At 44.3% G+C, this 22048-nt stretch overlaps 1 protein-coding gene across 1 annotated transcript in view; it reads right to left on the reverse strand.

Annotated features, from left to right (window-relative positions):
- The window catches only part of MTUS2 (microtubule associated scaffold protein 2), a 459381-nt gene that overhangs the window by 28911 nt on the left and 408422 nt on the right, over window positions 1–22048 (reverse strand).

The following is a 22048-nucleotide window of genomic DNA, read 5'->3' on the forward strand; positions in this document are numbered from 1 at the left end:
CCTGGTCCCTAGGCTATTCTCTCCTAGCTAAAATGCCAAACAGGATGGTCTCAGAGAAGGTGGTGTGGGGGCTTCCTTTCCGGTACCCTGAAGTTTTCTACTTGGTATCTCTTTTGCATAGGCACTCCACCCCTAATCAGAGAGTCGTGGTTGGCTTCAAGTGTGCCAGCTGAGAACAGGGCATGAGGCAATGACATTAGCCACCACCGCTCCTGCCTGAGCTCCCTCTCCAAGCCTGCTCTGTCTTAGTGTCTGTGCCTCTCCTGTGCTGTGGGCAAGAGCCAAGTGCTTCCATTCTAAAGACCTCTCCCTGAACTGCACACCTGGTTCCAAGACCTTGACAGTCTACTATGTCTAGGTCCAATGGAGCTGATTACACACACACCCAAATGCAAATGCCGAGGCACACGGACACATCATTTTCGTTCTGCAAAGGTCCACCATGCTCGCTGCGCTGTGCTGTGAACTGGGGAGACACTGGCATTTAGGTTAAAATCGAATGAGCAGGTATAGGTGCTGATTAACCATAATCCCCACTCTAGTGGTGGTTACCGATGACGGGAATATACATCCAAGGTTGCTAGATGGCATGAAACACCCTAATTAGAAGTCCCACGCTATAGAGGCAGCTAATAAAATAGGGCTTCTTTGCCACATTTGGCTCTGAAAAGTTTAATTAGCATAAGGGATGTTAACTTTTTTTCTTCTGGTGAAATAAGTGGTGGTGGTGGACTGCCTAGATATTACACAGGCACCTCGCCCTTGTGTGAAGGCTGTGTCCTAACACCCTTCACACAGCCCAGCAGCCTAACACTGTCCCTAGTGGTCTTCCTAGCCTACCCAAGGGCTTCCGTTGGGCCAGTGTCCCACATCCCATCATTTAATGGAGAACTCTGATCTCCCAGTGCAATCAGGGTGCACCGAGGGCAGGGTGGTGGGAGCTGTTCATTCCATGTGTAGGCAGTAAGGAGATGCACTATAGGTAGAGAATTTACAAGCGAAAACCAAACTGACTTTAAAAGATCCCTGGCTTTTGATGAGCACTTTGCACCAATAATTCGAAACAATATTGGTGGACAAGGACTCCTTCTCAAAAAAGGCTTTTGTTGCTCTAAGTTCTGAACAACTGCTACAGTGACTTACCTTTCAGGTTTTTGAACTTTTAGGGGCTTTTTATTTTTTAAATCACAAACACAGAGAAAACATAGAAGTACAGTACAAGGACATTACTGTGTAACTGGAACCATTTGAGAGTAAGATGCTGACCTGTAGAACATGAACCCCACATCTCCCCATGTACATTCCCTACAAATAAGGGCTTTCCCCAATTTAACCATAGCACCGTCATGAAAATCAGGAAAGGAACATTGCTACAATAGTGCTGCCCAGTGCTCAGACCTACTTCAGTTTCACGAGTGGTTCCGACGACGTCCTTTCTAGGCAAAGGAATCCAGCCCTGAATCACAAGTTGCTGCAAAGGAGGCTCCTGTCTCCTTAGTCTCCTTCAGGCTGGGACAGTTCCTCAGTCTTTCCTTGACTTTTAGAACCTGGACACTTTTAAAAAGAACTGGCCAGGAAACTTGTTGAATGTCTCTGAATTTAGTGCATCTGACGTTTTCTTCTTATTCCATTGAGCTTACGCCTGTTTGGCAGGAATATGACAGAAGTGGCACTGAATTCCTCTCAATTAATAAATTTAAATAATGTAGTGAAAATGGAAATTTCTTCTTTTTAAATTATTTATGTAGTGAGTCAGGAAAATGATGTGTATTACTGATTTTTACATGGTGATGCTGAACATAATTTAGTGGTATAGAAGACAGGGTGTTAAAAATGGTCCATTTTGGGTATCAAGTTAGGTGTGCCCCTGAATATATTGCCACATCTGTTGCAAGTAGATCTTTTAGGTGAGGTATTTCTAAGGAACAAAGAGCTGGAAAGCACCAAGCTTCAGAGCACAGGAAGGAAGCCGACATTTTGCTCGCCTGCTAATAATTATTCGTATGAAAGGCAGACTTGGTCAGAGACTTTGTGGTTCCTTGTACTGAGGGCGTGGCAGGGGATCCCCAGAGTCCTCCCCTTCCTCTGATCACTGGAGACTACAGTCCCCACACAAGGAACTTAATGAACAATGACTGATAGGCAATGTGGCTCAGGTGTGGTGGCAGGGGTGAGGACAAGCCTGTTCCTAGGAGTTCTGAGACCCCAGTTTACTCGAGCTCCAGCTCTCCCTCAAGACCCTCCAACGAAAAAAATGTCATCAGGGTTCCACCAGGGAGTTGAGCTAGCGAACAAAGCTCTTAGGAATCATAGAAGAGGTAAGAGATAGATATATAAAGATAGGTTTATCCTGGGATGACTGGGTGTTAAGAAAATAGAACAAAGACCGTAGAATGTCAATTAAAAAACAGTGATTGACAGATTGACACAAAGTCAAATTAAGTCAAGTAGAGAAGCAAGAATTTTATCTACATGGGGAGAAAGCATGAAGTCACCCTATAGACAAAAACACAGTCCCCTGCTGCCCACTAGGACAGTCCAGGGAACGAGCTCCCAGTGCACGGGGCTGTCTGCAAAGTGCTCTTGCCTCTAAAGGTCATTGTGAAGTAGCTTCATCGTGGCCTTCGCCTCACGTATCATGTACCTGTGGATGGGATAACTAAAGCAGTGACATCGATGTACTTGCTTGTATTTAGGCTTACCAAGAAGCTCACTGAGAGGTAACACAAACAGCCAAGGAACATGAAAAGACGCTCAGTGCCCTTGCAAATGGAAGCAGGAAATCCTTTTTCATCTACAAGGCTGATAAAGATGAAATGTTCTGATAAAACAGGACGAGTATGAGGAAACTGTCACTCGATGGACTGCAGGTGGAATATAATTGATACAGCGGCCTTGGAGGGCAAAGATATCTTTCAAAATTGAAATGACAGGAACGGCAGCATTATGGGTGCGAGAGAAAGAATCTGGGTTTCTTTCGGGGTGATGAAACTGTTCTAAAACGGATTGTGGTGACAGCTTTCCACAACGCGGAATATACTGAAAACCACCGAATTGTATACTTTAAACGGGCGGATTGTATGGTATGTGAATTATATCTCAATAAAATTTTTACCAAAAGAGAGGAAGAACATTTTTAAAACACTAACATGACATGGAGTATATCTGAGAGGATAAATTTAGATGTTTTTATAGAAGGAAAGTTCATATTCTGATTTTAAAACTCTATATAATAATGGTGAAGACAAATGCTGGCAAAATAAAACAACAGTGAAAATCCTACCACAACACTGTTGAATACACACACGAACATATATACACATATGGATATACAGTCATGCATTGCTTAGTGATGGGGATACGTTCTGAGAAATGCTTTATTAGGAAATTTCATCACTGTGCAAACATCATGGAGTGTAGATGGCATAGCCTACTACCCACCTTGGCCATATGGTGTAGCCTATTGTTCCTAGGCTGCAAACCTGTACAACATGTTACTGTACTGAATACTGTAGGAAAGTTACAGCACAATGCTAAGTATTTGTGAATCTAAACATATCTACACATTAACAAGGTACAGTGAAACTATGGTATAAAAGATAAAAAACGGTACAACTGCACAGGGTACTTACCACGAATGAAGCCTGCAGGACTGGAAGCTGCTCTGGGTGAGTCAGTGAGTGGTGAGCGAATGTGAGGGCCTGTGACATGACTGTACATTACTATAGACTTTAGAAACACTGTACACTTAGGCTACACTAAATTTATTTAAAATAATTTTTTCTGTCTTCAAAATAAGTTAACCTCAGCTTACTATAACCTTTTACTTTCCAAACTTCTTAATTTTTTCAAACGTTTTGACTCTTGTGTAATAACACTCAGCCTAAAATGCAAATACTCCGTAAAGCTGCTCAAACATGGTTTTTCTTTATATCATTATTCTAAAAGCCTTTTTCTATTTTTAAATTATTTATTTATCTATTTATTTTACTTTTTAAGCTTTTCTGTTAAAAACTAAGACACAAAGGCATATATTAGCGTAAGCCTACACAGGCTCAGGACCATCACTATCTCCATCTTCTAACTCCACATCTTGTCCCAAGGGAAGGTCCTCAGGGGCAGTAACACCCATGGAGCTGTCATCTCCTAGGAAAACAATGCCTTCTTCCGCAGTATCTCCTGAAGGACCTGCCTGAGGATGTTTTACAGTGAAATTTGTTTTATAATAAATAGAAGAAGTATCCTCTAAAATAGTAATACAAATATAGCATAGTAAACACATAAACCAGTAATAAAGTCATTTATATTATCAAGTATTATATACTGAACATCATTATATGTGCCAGACTCTTTTAGGATTGCCAGCACATTCAGTTTGTTTATACCAGCATCACCACAAAGATGTGAGTAATGCATTGTGTTGTGAGGCTCTGACGTCACTAGGTGACAGACATTTTTCAGCCGTAGTGTAATCTTGTGGGACCACCTTTGTGCATGAGGTCTGTTGTTGACTGCAGTGTTGTTATGTGGTGCGTGGCTGTACGTGGAACCTAGGAATCATTCTTACCACTTCTTAGCTAGAGATACATTGAGCACATAAAACTCAAATGAAAATAATTTTAAAAAAAATCTAACCATTTATTTTGTCTTTAGAAAGTGCTGTTTTGCATGGGTAAAAATTATTTATCACATGCCAATGTCAGTAGCTTTAACTCTAGAAGATCAAGGCAATAAGTTGACTTGTATAGATGGAATAAAACAGACAAATTGTACATAAAAGAATAAAAACAACTTATGTACATTGGTGAAAAAAATTAAATGACACATATCTTTTAACATGATAATTTCACAAGTGCACAAAAAACTGGGTCAAGGTCAACCACTGTAGCATAATTTGGCTTAGGGAACTAGTAGGGGGCTAAATTATGATGACAAATCCAATACACACACAGGTTGAATCCTATGCCAATGGGATTTGGGTAACCAGTAAAAAAATAAGGCAAATCTTTTTGTAGCATCATGGAATGGCCTCTGTAATATACTGTTAAACCTAGAAAAGGCAACACGCCAAGCCGTGTAATTGCAAAATTACATTTGTGATAAAACTGTATCTCTCTGTCTACTCTTTCTCCTTTGGGAGGTTGGATGCCAAGGTATAGGAGTCACTGTATACTGAATTCCTGTAATGATATATATTTCATTAAATCCCTATTTATTGTTTGCATGACTTAGAAGTACAAAGATTTTAAAAATTATTTGTTATAATTAAAGAGAAGTCTGGGTTTTCAAAAGTTCTGGTATCCAGCGGTCGGACTTTTCAATTTCACTGGTAGTTTTACCCACGTCAGTGGTAGGACGACTCATGGATCAGGCACTCTACTAGGGCTCAGAAATGATCGGGTTTCATTCGAGGGCTGTCCCTGAACTGCACTGTTGTCTTACATAAATCACAAACTGGGTAAACCTCAGTTCTGCTGTCTATAAAGTGGCAAACTAATCACTTTTTGCACATATAGCTCCAATCCCCAAATTCCCAATTGCTATTATAAAGTGAGAGGTGATGCCTACATTCTTCCAGTGGCTCTCTGTTGTAAGCCCTAGGCCTGTAGAAAATATTGGATAATAAGAGCAGCTGGCACCAGGGAAAATGGTTCCAATAATGGAGTCCCTAAGGAAATAAATATCCTGTTGCCTCTAGTAAACCTTCAGAAGTCTATCTATTTGGGCACTTTTCAGCCGGAGATTAATGTAAGCTAATTTAATAGCATTAGACAACACCTGGAGTTTCACTTTCATTATTTCTATTCATGTGAAAACACTTAGTCCTTCACAGTGAAAGGCAGACACCCCATCATAAACCCCTATAATCTAGGGAGCTGAGAAAATAAATTTTCAAATAATCAGATTATGACTGGTCAAGATAATATAACATTTCTAATTCATAAGCATAAATTTGAAAAGCAAAAGTAGGATTATAATCTGTTGTACAGTTTTAAATAACTGATGCTTATTGACAACAAATAATACACACATATCTGATATAAAAATACCTAAAATATTATTAAAACTGCATTTGGAACATCCTCAGACATATATAATATAAAGATATCAACCTACCAACTTCTGAGTATAAACCAGTAAGATGTAGTGTGATCCTTGAGACAACAGCAGACTAAAATTGCTATTGGAACCATTTATAAGACAAGCTTAATTTCAACCACAGTTCATAAATTGACTAAGAGAATCGAGTAAGATAAATTTGCTCTCAACGAGTGTCCCAAGAGTCTTTTGAATAATTGTAACTTTACACTGGTTTTCCAAAGAGGCAGCAAAAATAGGAGGTTACAGCACTAGCTTAAAACAAAAGAGAACTATCTGGCTCTATAGCTCGTAATAAAATCATAAATAAGAATATTACGTGGCCTTTTATGTCATAGCGAAAGCTTTATATATAATAGCTATAAAATAAATGATGAACCAATACTTTGTGTGTATATATAATATATACATGTTATCATCATATATACACACACATATATTTACATGCACATTATATATTTAGGTCACTATAATAGTCACTATCGTCACATACTGATGAAAGACAATATCACAGTTAGATAAAAGATTAAGTTGTTTCTTCAAGAGACTGGGAGTAACTGAAAAGACAAAATAACTGTCAAGGACAAAATTTAATTTAAAAAATCATCCTTAATGTCACTACACAAAGAAAATGAAAATTTAAATTGTGCAATCCCTTCACAGCATTTCAGTGGTGTGAATTCTTAATATCCTGTTAGGAATTTCCTATGTCTTCCTACCTAACATTTTACAGCGACTTTATATTCTCACGTTCATGTAACAGAATTTATATGCTCTCATTATTGCACAATTAGTATGTTTCCAAGATTTGCCCTTATAGACAATGCAACAAACATGTTCACCCATATATCATTTTGCTTTTCTTCATTTAGGATACATTCCTTCGTGTAAAATTACATGGGATTAAATATTATGAGAATCTTTATGCAGTGGAGTTTTTCTTTTTTGGCAGCACAGATCCTTGTAACAAACCTGTGACCACCAGGCGGAGCTATGCTGCCTGAAAAATGCCCTCTGGTGGCAACTGTCTTTGTCCAAACCTGTTAGGTCACAGGAACATCTGCAAGGCGGGCAGGCGGGCTGCATGAAACACAATTGCCTGGCACCCGGACACACTGCCCTGTAGAGCCCCACTCTCTCTGATGACTGATTTTTGATGACAATGTTAAGAGGTGAGAAAGGAATGGCTGAAAATGAAGGATGAAAGTTCACGGACCATGGCCGGGCACAGTGGCTCACGCCTGTAATCCCAGCCCTTTGGGAGGCTGAGGTGGGCGGAACACCTGATGTCAGGAGTTGGAGACCAGCCTGGCCAACATGGTGAAACCCCATCTCTACTAAAAATACAAACATTAGCCGGGCTTGGTGGCACGTGTCTGTAATCCCAGCTACTCTGGAGGCTGAGGCAGGAGCATCGCTTGAACTCGGGAGGCGGAGGTTACAGTGAGCCGAGATCACGCCACTGCACTTCAGCCTGGGTGACAGAGCAAGACTTCATCTCAAAAAAAAAAAAAAAAAAACCAATAACAGAAAGTTCATGGACCAAGAGTGAAAGAGCAGGAGTCATTGGGGCTCTTGTCATCTCTGCAGGTCCCTGCAGCACCTCTAGGGCCTGGTGACCAAAAGGGAGCTGGCGCTGTGAAAATCACAGGTGACATCTGCGAGCGCCTCCTGGGTGCCAAGCACCTGCCTCATACCATTCCCCACAGTAAGCCTATGGGGTCCCGTAAGTATCCTAATCCGTTTGCAAAGAGCAGGCAGGGGCTCAGAAGGAGGAACTAAGTGATCTAAGACCAATGTGTGGGAGGGCTAGGCCTACCTAGCAGCGGCTGAAGCATAAACTGAGGCCTCTCCTCTTGTCCCCCCTCCGGTGGGGGCTTCCGCGATGCCCGTGTGGTAATATTGGGAGGGAGGACAACCGCCTCACCATAGCTTCCTAACAATACCCGCTGCTGCTGTACACTGCAACACATCTCTTTACCTGTCTGTCTCCCTCAGCAGTGGGTAAGGACAGTGCTATCCTCATTTTTGCATCTGTGTTCAGATAGGCAGGCCAACAGTCAATAAACTGGCATTGACTTTATGTGACCTCTTGTGTGACAAGCACCGTTCTTGGCATAGTGGAGAACAGATGCTGTCATGGCGGGCAAACAAATGAGCAAAAAATGTAGGAAGCAAAATTTCATTTCATTTTATTATTACTGTTATTATTTTTGAGATGGAGTCTCGCTCTGTTGCTGGAGTGCAGTGATGTGATCTCAGCTCACAACAACCTCTGACTCCCGGGTTTAAGCGATTCTCCTGCCTCAGCCTCCCAAGTAGCTGGGATTACAGGCATGCACCACCAAGCCCGGCTAATTTTTGTAGTTTTAGTAGAGATGGGGTTTCACCATGTTGGCCAGGCCGGTCTCAAACTCCTGACCTCAAGCGATCCACCCACCTCGGCCTCCAGCAGTGTTGTGATTACAGGTGTGAGACACCGCATCCGGCCAGGAAGCAAAATTTCAGATAGTGAAACCTGTAGATAAGTGCAGTAAAGAAAGTGAAATAGAAGCAAGGCTAGGGAAAGACGCGGGAAAGGGGAAGGCAAGTTCAGCTGGGGTGGATAAAGAAGGCTGTTTGGCGAAGACGCCATTCAAACAGACTTGAACAACAGAGAAGAACATAGAGAGATGGGGAAAGGGAGTCCCAGGTAGAAGGAACTGCAAACGCCAGGGTCTTCAGATGGGAACAATTCTGGCATGCTGTGGACAGAAAGGCAACCAGTGGGGCCTGAGTGCCCATGGAGGTGAGCAGAAGGAGGTGAAGTTCCAGAGGAAGGTAGGGGCTAATCACACAGGGCCTGTGGGCCCTCAAAAGAGTTAGGGTTATGCTCAGGTGAAAATGGAAAGTCCCCAGAGAGTATCAAACAGGGAGTAACAGGAACGAATGAAGCTTTTAAATCCCTCTGGTAGCTGCATGGAGAACAGACCATAGGATGCAAGGATGGAAGCGAGGCAATCAGCGAGGAGAATGTGTTTGGAGTCCAGGTGGTGAGATTCAATGATGACTTGGACTCAGGTTGTTGCATGGGGAGGAATGGATGGATGGGGGATGCATTTGGGAGGCAAAGACAAACTGACTTGCTCATGGACGGGATGAGGGAGGTGTGGGACAGACAGGAATCTTACAGTGGAACTCCCCTCTGGTCACAACGTTCAGGAAGAGCCTTTCTGGATGATGTTGGAGGTTGCCAATTAGTATGAAAAATATAAAATTCAGGACTGCTCAGTTTTGATAAGCCTTTCATGATTAATGATGGTTATCACCTGGTTCACATGCTGTGCTGTATTTTATACAGTACTGAGTTATTAAAAGCACAGAGCCTCAGGATGGACTCGAGTTATTCAACTCCCCCAGGGAGGTGGGGCAGGCTAATAGTTGTGTGTTGCTTCCTGAGGGCCTGCAAACAGTCTGTGAAAGGATATTCGACATTTGGCTGTACTAAGGTGAAGGGCATTTTGGGCATCAGGAGTTGGGGATGGGATGTAACAAATACAGAAAGATTTCTTATCAAGGTGGCGTTTTAAAGAGCACTGATGTTTTCCTTCCCTGGGAGCCAAACTTTGAGAACACAGCCCTCAAACCGGATGACTACAGAGGCCCCCAGATCCCCAAATCCATGTCAGAAGTGCTGCATTGAAGTCTCACCCCTTACTTCTTTTTTTTAAGATTTATTTGTGTTATTATTTTTTAGAGGCAGGGTCGTGCTCTGTCACCCAGGCTGGAGTGCAGGGGCGCAATCATGACCCTGCAGCCTGGAACTCTCGGGCTCAGATGATCCTCCTGCTTTGGTCTCCCAAGTTTCTGGGATTACGGGTGTGAGCCACTGCACCCAGCCTTCTTTCTTAAATAACTTACTGTACACTGAATCCTGCAGGTCAGAGTTTCCAGAAAAAGAGAGATTAGAAGGGGTGGGTGGAAAAAGTGAAAGTTCAGGAAGGGGAGTGGTCAGAGGAGGGAGAAGGACAAAGCAGAGGCCAGGCAGGTGAGGCCCAGGCTCTGTCCACACCAGCTGTGGGGAGCTTGAGCAAGGCCCAGGCCTCTCAGGGCCCGACATTCTCATCGCTCAAATGAGGGGGCTGGGTACCTTCAGTATGCAGCCTCTTTCTGTCCTAGCATCCTAAAATTCTATGGGTATTGTGATGGTGCACGGGTGTATATTACATCCACTCTCTTCTGTGACAGCAAACAGGGAAAGGGGTACCAGTTTTTATTATAATTTCCTTCCAAAATGGGTCCCTAAGGAGATAAGCTTCAATGACAAGAACGTGCTTTTGCAGAACCACTTCATGTCCCAGTGACATGAGAAATTCATAGCAACATCGATGTCTGGCATCTGTATGAGTTTCATAGTTTATAAAGGTTCTTAACACCCAATATTAATTTGTTCAACCTTCACTGCAAATTGTAAAGATGGGTGAAGCAGGCATTTTTCCTCTGATTTAGTAGAAGAAATCGTGGCTTGGAGGGGTTCAGTGACTCATCTAAGCTAACACAGCTAGAAAGAGACCAGCCAGGACTCAGTCCAGGTGTTCAAATCTCAGTTGTGTGTGTGTGTGTGTGTGTTTGCTTTTTGAGACAGGGTCTCACCCTGTCTCCAGGGCAGGAGTGCAGTGATGCAATCTCAACTCTCTGCAACCTCTGTGTAGCCCAGGTTCAAACAATTCTGCCTCAGCCTTCCGAGTAGCTGGCATTACAGGTACCCGCCACCATACCTGGCTAATTTTTGTATTTTTAGTAGAGACAAGGTTTCACCATGTTGGCCAGGCTGGTCCAGAACTCCTGACCTCAAGTGATCCTCCCACCTTGGCCTCCCAAAGTGCTGGGATTACAGCCATAAGCCACTGTGCCCAGCTGCAGTAATGCTCTTTTGAAGAACAATAATATTGTTATTCTGCCATATGCTTTGGAAGAGGCGAAACAAAGAAATATAAGGAAAAGCAGAACAAAAATCCTGATTAGTTTAATGCTCTTTTTTAGTAATAAATACTTGGCCATTTTATGTGTTCTTTTGGGATGTTTTTGTGTTTTTCTGAGGCAGGGTCTCCCTCTGTCATCCAGGCTGGAGTGCAGTGGTGTGATCATGGCTCACCATAGCCTCCACCTCCCGGGCTCACATGATCCCCCACCTCATCCTCCGCTGCCGATGCTGGGACTATAGGTGTGCGCCACCACACCTGGCTAATTTTTGTATTTTCTTGTAGAAACAGGGTTTCTCAATGTTGCCCCAGCTGGTCTTGAATTCCTTGGCTCAAGCTATCCATTTGCCTCAGCCTCCCAAAGCGTTGGGATTACAGGCATCAGCCACCACGCCTGGTCTCATTTTATATATTCTTAAGCTACAGGATAAGCATTTCAACAAATGGATAATGACTGATCCTGTGTGTGAATATAACTGCAAGGTTATAACCTTCTTGGTCTGAGAGGAGAAAAATACAAGAATGATTTATGGAGGCAAAGGAAGAAAGGGGAAATGGATTTAAGAGGATGGTTATAAGTTTTTGCAAAGAAAAAAAAATGCTGTCCAAGTGAGAACTAATAACACTACTGCCCATAAATAGGAAATGGCTTCAATAGGAAATGGTTTTGCAGAGAGCCCATTTCTTCCTCTCCTCCAGGTTAATTCGGGCTTGCAGAGTTTTAAGATCTCCATGGCACCGGCTCATATAATACACTACCTGGAGGCCATCCAGAAGGCTCAGGCATTGGAAAGGCAAGATGAGTGGCTCCCTGTGGTTGCAGTGGTCATTTACTAGCTTTATTTTATTTTTTTCCCTGTGCAAAGTGGCATCGAAAAATGATTTTTAATTTCATCTCAAATGAATATTTGTTACATAAATTGTAAGGTACTATCATCTGCATGTTGAATATCCCTTTTAGAAAGAGCTTTCAACAAATTACTGAAAAATGTTTAAATAGAGGCAAAAGTTTAAGTTTGCGACCACTCTCTGCTGTGTAGAATTGCCCTGCGGGGTTCTAAAAAATGAACTCCTGTCACCCAATCATTTAATAAGCTTCACTGTTTGGAGGGGCTTCTTTCCACAGTCTGTTGCTGACTTCATTCCTCTATCCCATAGTTTGGGTGACCTTATTTGCTCCTAGGTGAGTAGGAGACTAAATGGCTGCCAGATAAGAAATCTGAATGCATTTGATGGTAATAGGTTCAACATTTTATTCCTTTTTTCAGGTTGTCAAATGCAAAGCATATTTTCCACAGGATGTGGGAGGCACCTCTCTTCCTTTTTTTCTTTTTCTTTTTTCTTTGAGATGGGGTCTCACTTTGTCACTGAGGCTGGAGTACAGTGGTGCAATCTCGACTCACTGCAAACTCCGTCTCCCAGGCTCAAGTGATCATCCCACCCCAGCCTCCCTAGTAGCTGGGCCTACAGACATGCACCACCACACCTGGCTAATCTTTTGTAGTTTGGTAGAGATGGGGTTTCACCATGTTGCCTATGCTGGTCTCAAACTCCTGAGCTCGAGTGAGCCACTTGCCTTGGCCTCCCAAAGTGCTGGGATTATAGGCGTGAGCCACCACACCTGGCCATATGATTGTCTTTCTTTATTATTCATCAGTTTATGGCTTTTAATTGTGCACAGGAATGGATTTATGTTTTAAATCTACAGAACCTAACTTTAAACATGGAAGACATGATTTTCCTCATCAACTCATCCCAGCTTCTCCTGATTACAACGAAATACATCAAACAGATTCCTAGGCACAAAAGAGATGGCCTTGAATTGTTTCTGCCCAGGAACTTTTAGGCATAGACACAGAAGAAGCAAGGTTTTCAGGCAGTTATCAAGAGCCCAAGAGTGTGTTGATGGCAATGGCTAATAAAAACGTCTGTCCAGTGCCCTGGCTACACCTCAGGTGGGCTGCCTTCATCTACATATTCCCATCACTTGATGCGATGCCAGGCATATGGCACATTTCCATAAATATGTGCTGACTTGAAACAAAGCAAGGCGATATCTTCCTGCAGAGTCCTCAAAAGGTGGGAGGTGGCCTGTTCCCAAGGGACAGGCATGTCTGAGATAGCGGCACTGGAGAGCCACACCCCTTCCAGGACAGTGTCCATTTCATTGATAACTGTCTCCTCCTGGAATGCGTCTAGAACAGAACAGCTTTCACGGGAATTGCTGCACCCATGGTCGCGGTTTCTCCATGGAGCCCTGGCTTCCTGCCAGTAGGCAGACTGCTCTAACTTAGACAGTCACAAAGACAGAGCTGACATTTAGAGAAGCAACCTTCAACTAGAAAATGAAGGTAATGCAACCTCATGGAGCAGAGGCCAGGATTAAATGTATTTGTGTTCATGAAGCCCCCAGCATGGTGGCTGGCTGGCTCTGCCCCTCGCCAAGGTCACTGATGCTCAAGTGGAAGGAGCAGGGACTGAGGAGTTTCAGGATGTGAGGCTAGAAAGAATGATGAGTTAGAGGAAAAACAGAAACAAGCTGGGACCAGATGAGGCATCACCCAGACCCCAGGGCAGGAAACAGGGCTGCACATGCAAATCCTCAACGGAGCGGAAATACTAGTGTGCAAAGAATATAATTTTAAGGGCAGCCTACGCGATTACCTGGTGTGAATGCACTCCCGGGGATGCCTCCAGTGTGGCATTTCTCCCAGTGCTGGGGTAAGTAAAGCACAAGTGTCTAAGAGCATGGGCTTTCGTGCCCAATGCACTGGAGCTTGAGGCCTGCTCCCTGCTTACCAGCGGATGCTCCTGTGCAGGGAGTTAAGCCCTCTAAGCCTCACTGTCCTCATCTGTAAAATGGGGATTACACCAGGACTTCCCTCCTAGGGCTAGCGTGAGGTTTAAATGGGATAATTCATAGTAAGTGCTCAGCACCATGCCTGGTCTCTACTAGTAATTCAATAAATATTAGCTAAGGCATTCACTGCTGATGGCTTCACAGCTAATGGGTACTGAGCCCTCATTCTACGCTGGCTGCTCTACTGCGTCCTCTGTGTAAAGAGGGTTACTGAATGTCACAAAAGTCCTGTGAAGTAGGTGTGCTTCTGGCTTAATTTTCCCAAGTTAAAAAAGAGGAATCTGGGCAGCAGAACCACGTCCACCTGAATCTGTGGAATCTCAAATCTATGCTGATAACTGCCACATCATCCTGTCCCAAGCCAGTGCTTCTCAAACTCGAGCATGCATTAGAATTAGCATGGCTGCGCCGGGCGCGGTGGCTCAAGCCTGTAATCCCAGCACTTTGGGAGGCCGAGACGGGCGGATCACGAGGTCAGAAGATCGAGGCCATCCTGGCTAACACGGTGAAACCCCGTCTCTACTAAAAACTACAAAAAAAAACTAGCCGGGCGAGGTGGCGGCGCCTGTAGTCCCAGCTACTCGGGAGGCTGAGGCAGGAGAATGGCGTGAACCCGGGAGGCGGAGCTTGCAGTGAGCCGAGATCCGGCCACTGCACTCCAGCCTGGGTGACAGCGTGAGACTCCGTCTCAAAAAAAAAAAAAAAAAAAAAAAGAATTATCATGGCTGCTTATTAAAACAGATTTCTAGGCCTCACACCCAGAGTTTCTGATTCAGCAGGGGCTGAGAACCTGCATTTTTCTAACACATTCCCAGGTGCTGCTGGTGCTGCTGGTCCAGAGGCCACACTTTGAGAACCACTGACAGTGCTTCTTAAACTGCAATACCAATTATTGGAGGATCCTGTTAAATGCAGATGCTAATTCCGGTTGTGAGTTAGCTGGGGTGGAATCTGATAGTCTGTATTTCAAACAAGCCCCCAGGTGACAGTAACACTGCTGCCCTACGGACGCCCTTGGAATCACAAGGCCCTAGGTCTCCGTACTCAGGACTCAGGACCACAGAGCCCTGCCAGCGCTGGTGTGTGGAAGACCAACAGCCTTTATCACTTGTGCCAGAAGGCTGCTTAGAAACAGAGCAGAGGGCAGACGGTGCCCTAGCACTGATTACAGGGACTTGCTCAGGGCTGCCACTCTGATCCTCCTACCTGTCTGAGTTCTACCTCTTCCTGTTCTCTCTCCCTGGCTTTAGCCCCTACTCCCGGCCCTAGGACTGTCTGTTCACACTTGGGTCCGAGGCTGTGCCCTCCTGGCTAGTTGAGTCTCAGGTTACTGGATTTCCTTTGAGGTTCCTGCCTTTAGCTTCCCATCCTCCACATCTCTTAGAGTCACAGAGTGACCCCTTTCTGCTCTCAGGCACCTACTCACAACCGTCCTCTCCACGCCTGTTCCCAGCCTCCTTGCAGGCACCTTCCACATCCGTAAGAATGGCCTGCTCAACACCACAACCTCCAGATCCTGTCCAGAGCCAGCAGCCAAGACATCCAGAGTCTGCAGGAATGCCTCGACCACATCATCTCCACCAGCCAACATCTATCATTTTTCTTTTTATTTTTGAGATTCAGTCTCACTCTGTCGCCCATGTTGGAGTGCAGTGGTGCGATCCTAGCTTACTGCAACCTCTGCCTCCCAAGTGATTGCCTTAGCCTCCTGAGTAGCTGGGATTACAGGCACGCGCCACCACACCTGGCTAATTTTTATATTTTTAGTAGAGACGGGGTTTCGCCATGTTGGCCAGGCTGGTCTGGAACTCCTGATCGCAAGCGATCTGCCCGCCTCGGCCTCCCAAAGTGCTGGGATTACAGGCAGGAGCCACGACATCTATCACTTTGAAGGCTCCCTTTTCTTTGCTCAGAAGAGGCTCTGTGGTGAAGTGGTCAAGAGTGTGGGCTCAGAAGTCAGAGCACCTGGGATTGAATCCGCCTCTGGTCTTCAGTGGCTGTGTGACCTAGGGCAAGTCACCTAACTCTGGCCTCAACTTCCTCAGCTACAAAATGCCCCAATAGGGCATGTGCTCTTGGAGCCTACTTCGCTGGGAAAACTGAAGTCAACAGGCATAAAGCTCTCCTGTTCCTCATTCTGAAACTAAAAAACATCTTCCTTCTAGAAGAAGTGTCTTATTCAAGGTGATATTCCTTGATGACCATTTCTCACACTCTCGGGCCTGTGACCTCTCTAGGAGTCTCCTGTGGCTACCCTTAACAAATTCCCATAAACTTAGGGGCATAAAACAACTCCACTTTATGACCCCACAGCCCTGGAGGTCAGAAGCCTGAACTGGTCTCACTAGGCTCAAATCAAGGTGTCGGCAGGTGTGTGCTCCCTTTGAAAGTTCCCTGGAGAATACATCTCTTCCCCTTTTCCAGCCCCTCGAGGCCATTTGTGTTTCCTGGCTCATGGCCCCTTCCTCCGTCAGATGCTCCAACAGTGCAGAATCTACAAATCAGCAAATCTCTCTGTGACCTCTGCTTCCATCCTCACATCTTTTTCTCCATCTCTGAGCCTATAACTTCCCTCTTACAATAAATGTTATGATTCCACTGGGCTCCAAAGGATACTCTCCCCATCTCAAGATCCTTGGAATCATACCTGCAAAGTCCATTAACCACAGAAGGTAACACACTCTCAGGCTCTGGGGACTAGAACGAGGACATCACTGGGGACGTTGTTCAACCTGGTGCACTTTCTGAATTCCTCCTGAGCCTCTCCGAGATTCCCTCTGGCACTAAGGGTTTCACTCGGGCTCCACACACACGGCCTCTACAAATGGTGGCGTCTCTCTCATCTTTCCCAAGCAGAACAAGATCACACAAAAGCACAGCCTTCCCTCCTATGATGTCCTCTAGCTATGTGTTTACCCTCCATTTCTCTCCCTTTCCTCTCCCTCTTTATATAGTCTTCCTTACAAAACAAACACAGGTCTCCTGTCCCTGCCAATTCCCTGTCTCCCACTGACTTTCTAATTACTGCGATCACCATGTCAGCTCTGCCTTTTCACTATATCTGGAATTTGACCACATCTCCCCTTCTCACCACCACCACCCTGGCTGCCACCACTATCTCTCACCTACATAACTGCAATGGCCCCAACTGTACTCTCTCCACTGGCCCAGTCCTTGTCTCCTGTACCCTTTAGTCTCAGCACAGCAGCCAAAGAGACTCTGAAGACTATAGATGGAGCATGTTGCTCCTTTGCTTAAAGCTCTCACCTCCCTCAGGGTCACTGCCAAGTCCTGCACCATCTGTACTCCGCAGCCTTCTGACTTCATTTCTCGGTCCTCTCCTCTGTTCACTCTGCTCCAGCCACGCTTTGCCACTTCTTGAACACTTTTAAGCCTGTGGTTCTCAAAAGAGGATCCCCAGACCAACAACACTAGTAGCACCTGAAAGCATGTCGAAATGAAAATTCTTGGGTTCCACCCTCTTCCTCTGAATCAGAAACACTGAAGGTGGGACCTAGTAATCTGCGTTTTCACAAATCCTCCAAGTGGTTCTGATGCTGAAGACTCTCAGGGCCTTTGTACTTGTGATTTTCCTTGCATGGAAATCCCTTCTCCCAGCTTCCTCAGCAGACACCTGGTTCCTTCTTTCTGGGTCTGGATCTGAGCCCCAGGAATCCCTCCCCCAGGCTCAGAGACACGAGCATCAGCAGACCAGTGACCCCTTGTCAGTCTGAGATTCACTCCATGAAGCGCCTTAGCCAAGCTTCTACGTTTTCATATTAAATAATCCCAATCTCTTCCTGAGTACCCCAGCTGCTTCTTACAGTTGCTACATTCATGATAACTTGAGAGTTCTCTTTTTGATTTTCAAATGCCTAATTAACAATTCTTTATACTAAATTCTCACTGGTAGAATATCTGGTGTGGTTTCCGCCTGCTGATAGTACTCTGCTGATACTCTGGTGAACTCCGGGGTCTACACACAACTCCATGCAAATGTGGCCGCAAGCAAACTGTCTTGTTTCCACCAGTGAGAACAGTGAGTGGAATGGAAGAAGATTCCTTGTCGTTCCAACTGTTCTCTGTTGAATGTACTTTGATATGCACTTTGTGTATGTGTGGAGTATCTGTATGTATCTTTGTATACTGTGGGGTTGCTTCCTGGGATGGAGTGATTTGTTATCTAAAATAAAACCCTTTAAATGACCCCCTACTATGGCTTGAATGGATCACCCCAAAAAGCATGTACCAGAAGCTCAGCCCCCAATGCAACAGTGTTGAGAGGTGGGACCTTCAAGGGACGATTGAGTCATGAGGGCTCTGCCCTCATGGATAGATTAATGTCATTATCATGGGAGTGAGTTTCTGATAAAAGAATGAGTTTACCTCCCCGCTTCCCTTCTCTCTCTCTCTCTCTCTCTGTCCTGCCCTCACTGTCTCTCTTGCACTTTTCCTTCTGCCTTCTGCCATGGTATGATACAGCAAGTTAGCCCTTACCAGCAACAGCCCCTCAACCTTGGACTTCCCAGCCTCCAGAACTGTAAGAAATAAATCACTGTTCTTTATCAATTACTCAGTCTCAGACACTGTTATAACAGCACAAAATGGACTAAGACACCCCTAAGAAGCTATCTGGTTTAGAAACTCACTAAAGAAAAGAGAAAAATCCCACAGAAAAATACAAAATGCATTTCCCAATTTTTTTTTTTTTTTTTTTTTTTTAGATTGTTGACTTTCCTTCAAGGAGTGGAACTACATTGTCTATGAATGTGTCTGTGAATATTTTTTAGTCAGGAAAAAATCAGTCTATCCCCTGATCTCACTAAAAGAAGTTGAGTAAATATAAAGAAGGACCACACTTGGAGCCTTTCCTGGGCACTCTGTGTCTGCATCTGGCCCCATCTGGTCAAGTCCTCCGTGACTTCACATCATCTCAGAACAGAGGATACATTTCTCAGCATGACAGATGAAGCCCTTCATCAACTCATTGTTGCTGGGAATGATTTAAGAAGGAAAAACAGGGTTTGGGGATAGAAAAGGGAGAGAACATGGATGGCAGAGCAGAAATGGAGGCTTTTGCACGGAAGCTTTGATGGGAAGAAAAAAGTGAAGGAAAGTAAACTTGGACCTAAACATTGAATGCCCAGCCTGTCAGGAGGAGCAAGCTGAAAAGCAGGAGCAAGTTGCCGATGCCTGCATTTCAGGACAGTGTCTCTGGGAGTAATGGGCGGGATGGGGTCAGGGGAAGAACCAACAAATCCAGCCATAATATTGGGAGCCACTACGATTTGAGTGGAGAAACAGAGTTTAAAACAAAACAAAAACTCTGAGGATGCATGAGAGGCAGAGCGCTTATAGGAAAACAGGCATGGTTTTGGAGCCTGATAACCCTCAAGTCAACCCCCTTTCTGTACAACTGCTAGCCTTGGGCAAGTCAACTGATTGTTTCTCTGAGTCTCAATACTCTCATCTGTAAAACAGAGAGAACATGAGCTAACTTGCAGGGTTATTATTGTGGAAATCAGAAACCATGCAGTTATGCTCCTTGATATTTCGTTGGCATTTAGCAAATGGCAGCTTTGATCATCAATGATACACATGTGGACTGCAAGCATCTGCAGAACGGCCCAGGGAGGGTGTGACAGAGGGGATGGTGGACTTGAGTCTTCTGGGAACCCTGGGGAGGTTGGTGGATCGAAGAGAGGGACAGAACAGTTTAGGAAGAGGCAGGAGAAGTTGGCACAACTTCCAAGGGGCATGTGGCTATCTTATGGGAGTAGCAGGAGTTGTGTGTGGGTGGGCAGACAGCAGTCTGAGGACGCTGTGCTAAAAAGCCTGAATTCTAGCTACCCTGTGAATGATAGAAAGTCACAGAAGGATCTCTCTTTATCATAGTGGTTTGATTTTTATTTTTCGCATGCTAAAAAAAATTAAAGCATTATGAGAGTGAATGCAATAAAAAGTAAATTTCCCTCTCACCCCAGACCTTCCAGCTAGACAACTGCTGTTCCTGCTGGAGGAAAACATGTTTCTAGTTACTGGTTGATTTTAATCAGGGAGGGGAAGTCAGATTTGTTTTTCAAATGTAGGCCCAGTGGTAGCAGTCAGGAGGGTAGACTTAGGGGCAAGGGTAGGGGTAGGGACTAGTGAGGAGGCTTTTGCAATAAGAAAGACTAAATCACTATAATAATGAGGAGGCAGCAGAAGTAGAACACACTTCCAAATTATAATCAACAAACTAATGACCAATTGGATATAAAGTATGAAGGAGAGGAGGGAGAGCGCGGATGATCACTCCCTGATCAGGTATCAGCTTATTCTGTGAATTGTGGCATGTCAATAACGGAGCCACAAATTTGTGGTTGAACTTTTAAATCACCCCGCCATCCCCATCTCCCTTTCCTTATTTTGTGAATAATCGTCTGCAAGCTTTAACTGAAATGGCTTTTCCACTAGACGCTCCATTTTCCAATCTCCTAGGAAGCTTCGTGCAGGTACGTGACTCCGCTTGGGTCTAAGCAATGCGAAGAAGTGACATGTGTAATTTCTAAGTCATACGGGGAAACTTCTGGCCCTTTACTTTCTCTTTCTCTTTCCCTTAGGCTGAAATATGCCCTTTGTGGGCATCACTCTCAGCCATCCATGAGAACAGCAACCTAGGGACGGTGGCGATGGGTCCCCGATGCCCTTGTGGAGCAGAGAAGCATGGCCACCCCTAGGCCTCTCAACTTCGGACTATCACATGAGAGGGAAACATCCCTCTATATCATTTATTTCATTGTGTTTGGGGGTCTCTGTTGTAGAAGCTTAGTTTGCACTTGAACTAACAAGTTCAACAAGTTTGCACTTTAACTAACTGCCTATGGTTCACCAAGATGTGAGGTCACAAGACAGAGATTAGGGCTAGAGATTAGGAGACAGCGGTTTACAGGCGGTAAAGTGGTAAGGGTAGACAAGATCATCAGAGAGATCATGGGAAGTGAAGGCCTAAGACAGTATCTAGGACAAATATTTTAAGGAAAAAGCACTTACCTCATTTTATGCTACAGTCTTTTGCTGGCATGCATGTTTTCTCACCTGATTATAAATTCTTTGGGTTCATGAATTATAGCTTACGAATCCCCGAATAAAACCCCTAGAATACTTTCATGCGGAACAGACATTCAAAATTATCTTAAGAACAGCACTTTTAAAATACTTTATGTCTTGGCAATAGATTTGCTTTCTATTTTTCCATTTCATGACTGTAGACTTAGGCCATTCCGAGTCAGTTTTTAAGTGCTGAGATTTAGAAGACAGGTCACAAGCATAAAGGAGTGAGGTGGGCCAGGTGGGACACGTGGCAAGCATGAGACAGCCCAAGGGCCGAGGTGAAGACAGCAGGTGCCATTCAATAAGAAGACACATAGCACTACAGAAAATGGGCCATAGACGCTTCACAAAAGAAGATACACAGATAGCCAGTTGCCACATAAAATGTGCTCAACATCATTAGCGATCCGAGAAATGCAAGTTAAAACCATCATGCGATACTTTTTCACACTTACTAGAACGGCTAAAACAACAACAACAACAACAACAAAATTACTGACAAATGTTGGCAAGAATGTAGAGGGACTGGAGCCCTCCAAGATTGTTGGGGATGGTACAACCACTTTTGAAAACTGTTTGGTATTTTCTCCTAATGTTAAACTCACATCTAATCTATGACCAGCAATTCTATATGTAGGGATTTACCTGAGAGAAATGAGAATGTGTATGTCCACAAAAGGCTTGTAATAAGGATATTCATAACAGCCTTATTTATAACAGCAAGACAGTGGCAACAACCCAAATGCCTACCAGCAATGGATAAATGCATTGCAGTATACAGTTACTCATGCAAATGGAATGCTAGTCAACAATAAAAAGGAGCAAACCACAGATACACTCAGCACTGTGGATTAACCTCTTATGTGGAGCAAAAGCAGCCAGACATAGAAGAATATATAACATTCATTCTACTCATATGAAATCTAAGAACAGGTAAAACTAATGTATGGCGATAGAAATCAGAAAGGGGTTGCTTTAGAGGAAGGGGGGCTTGGCTGGAAAGAGGCATGAGGGAACTTTCTGGAGCAATGTAAGT

Source organism: Trachypithecus francoisi, unplaced genomic scaffold (assembly GCF_009764315.1).
Source record: "Trachypithecus francoisi isolate TF-2019V2 unplaced genomic scaffold, Tfra_2.0 Contig01461, whole genome shotgun sequence".
Classification (NCBI taxonomy): domain Eukaryota; kingdom Metazoa; phylum Chordata; class Mammalia; order Primates; family Cercopithecidae; genus Trachypithecus; species Trachypithecus francoisi.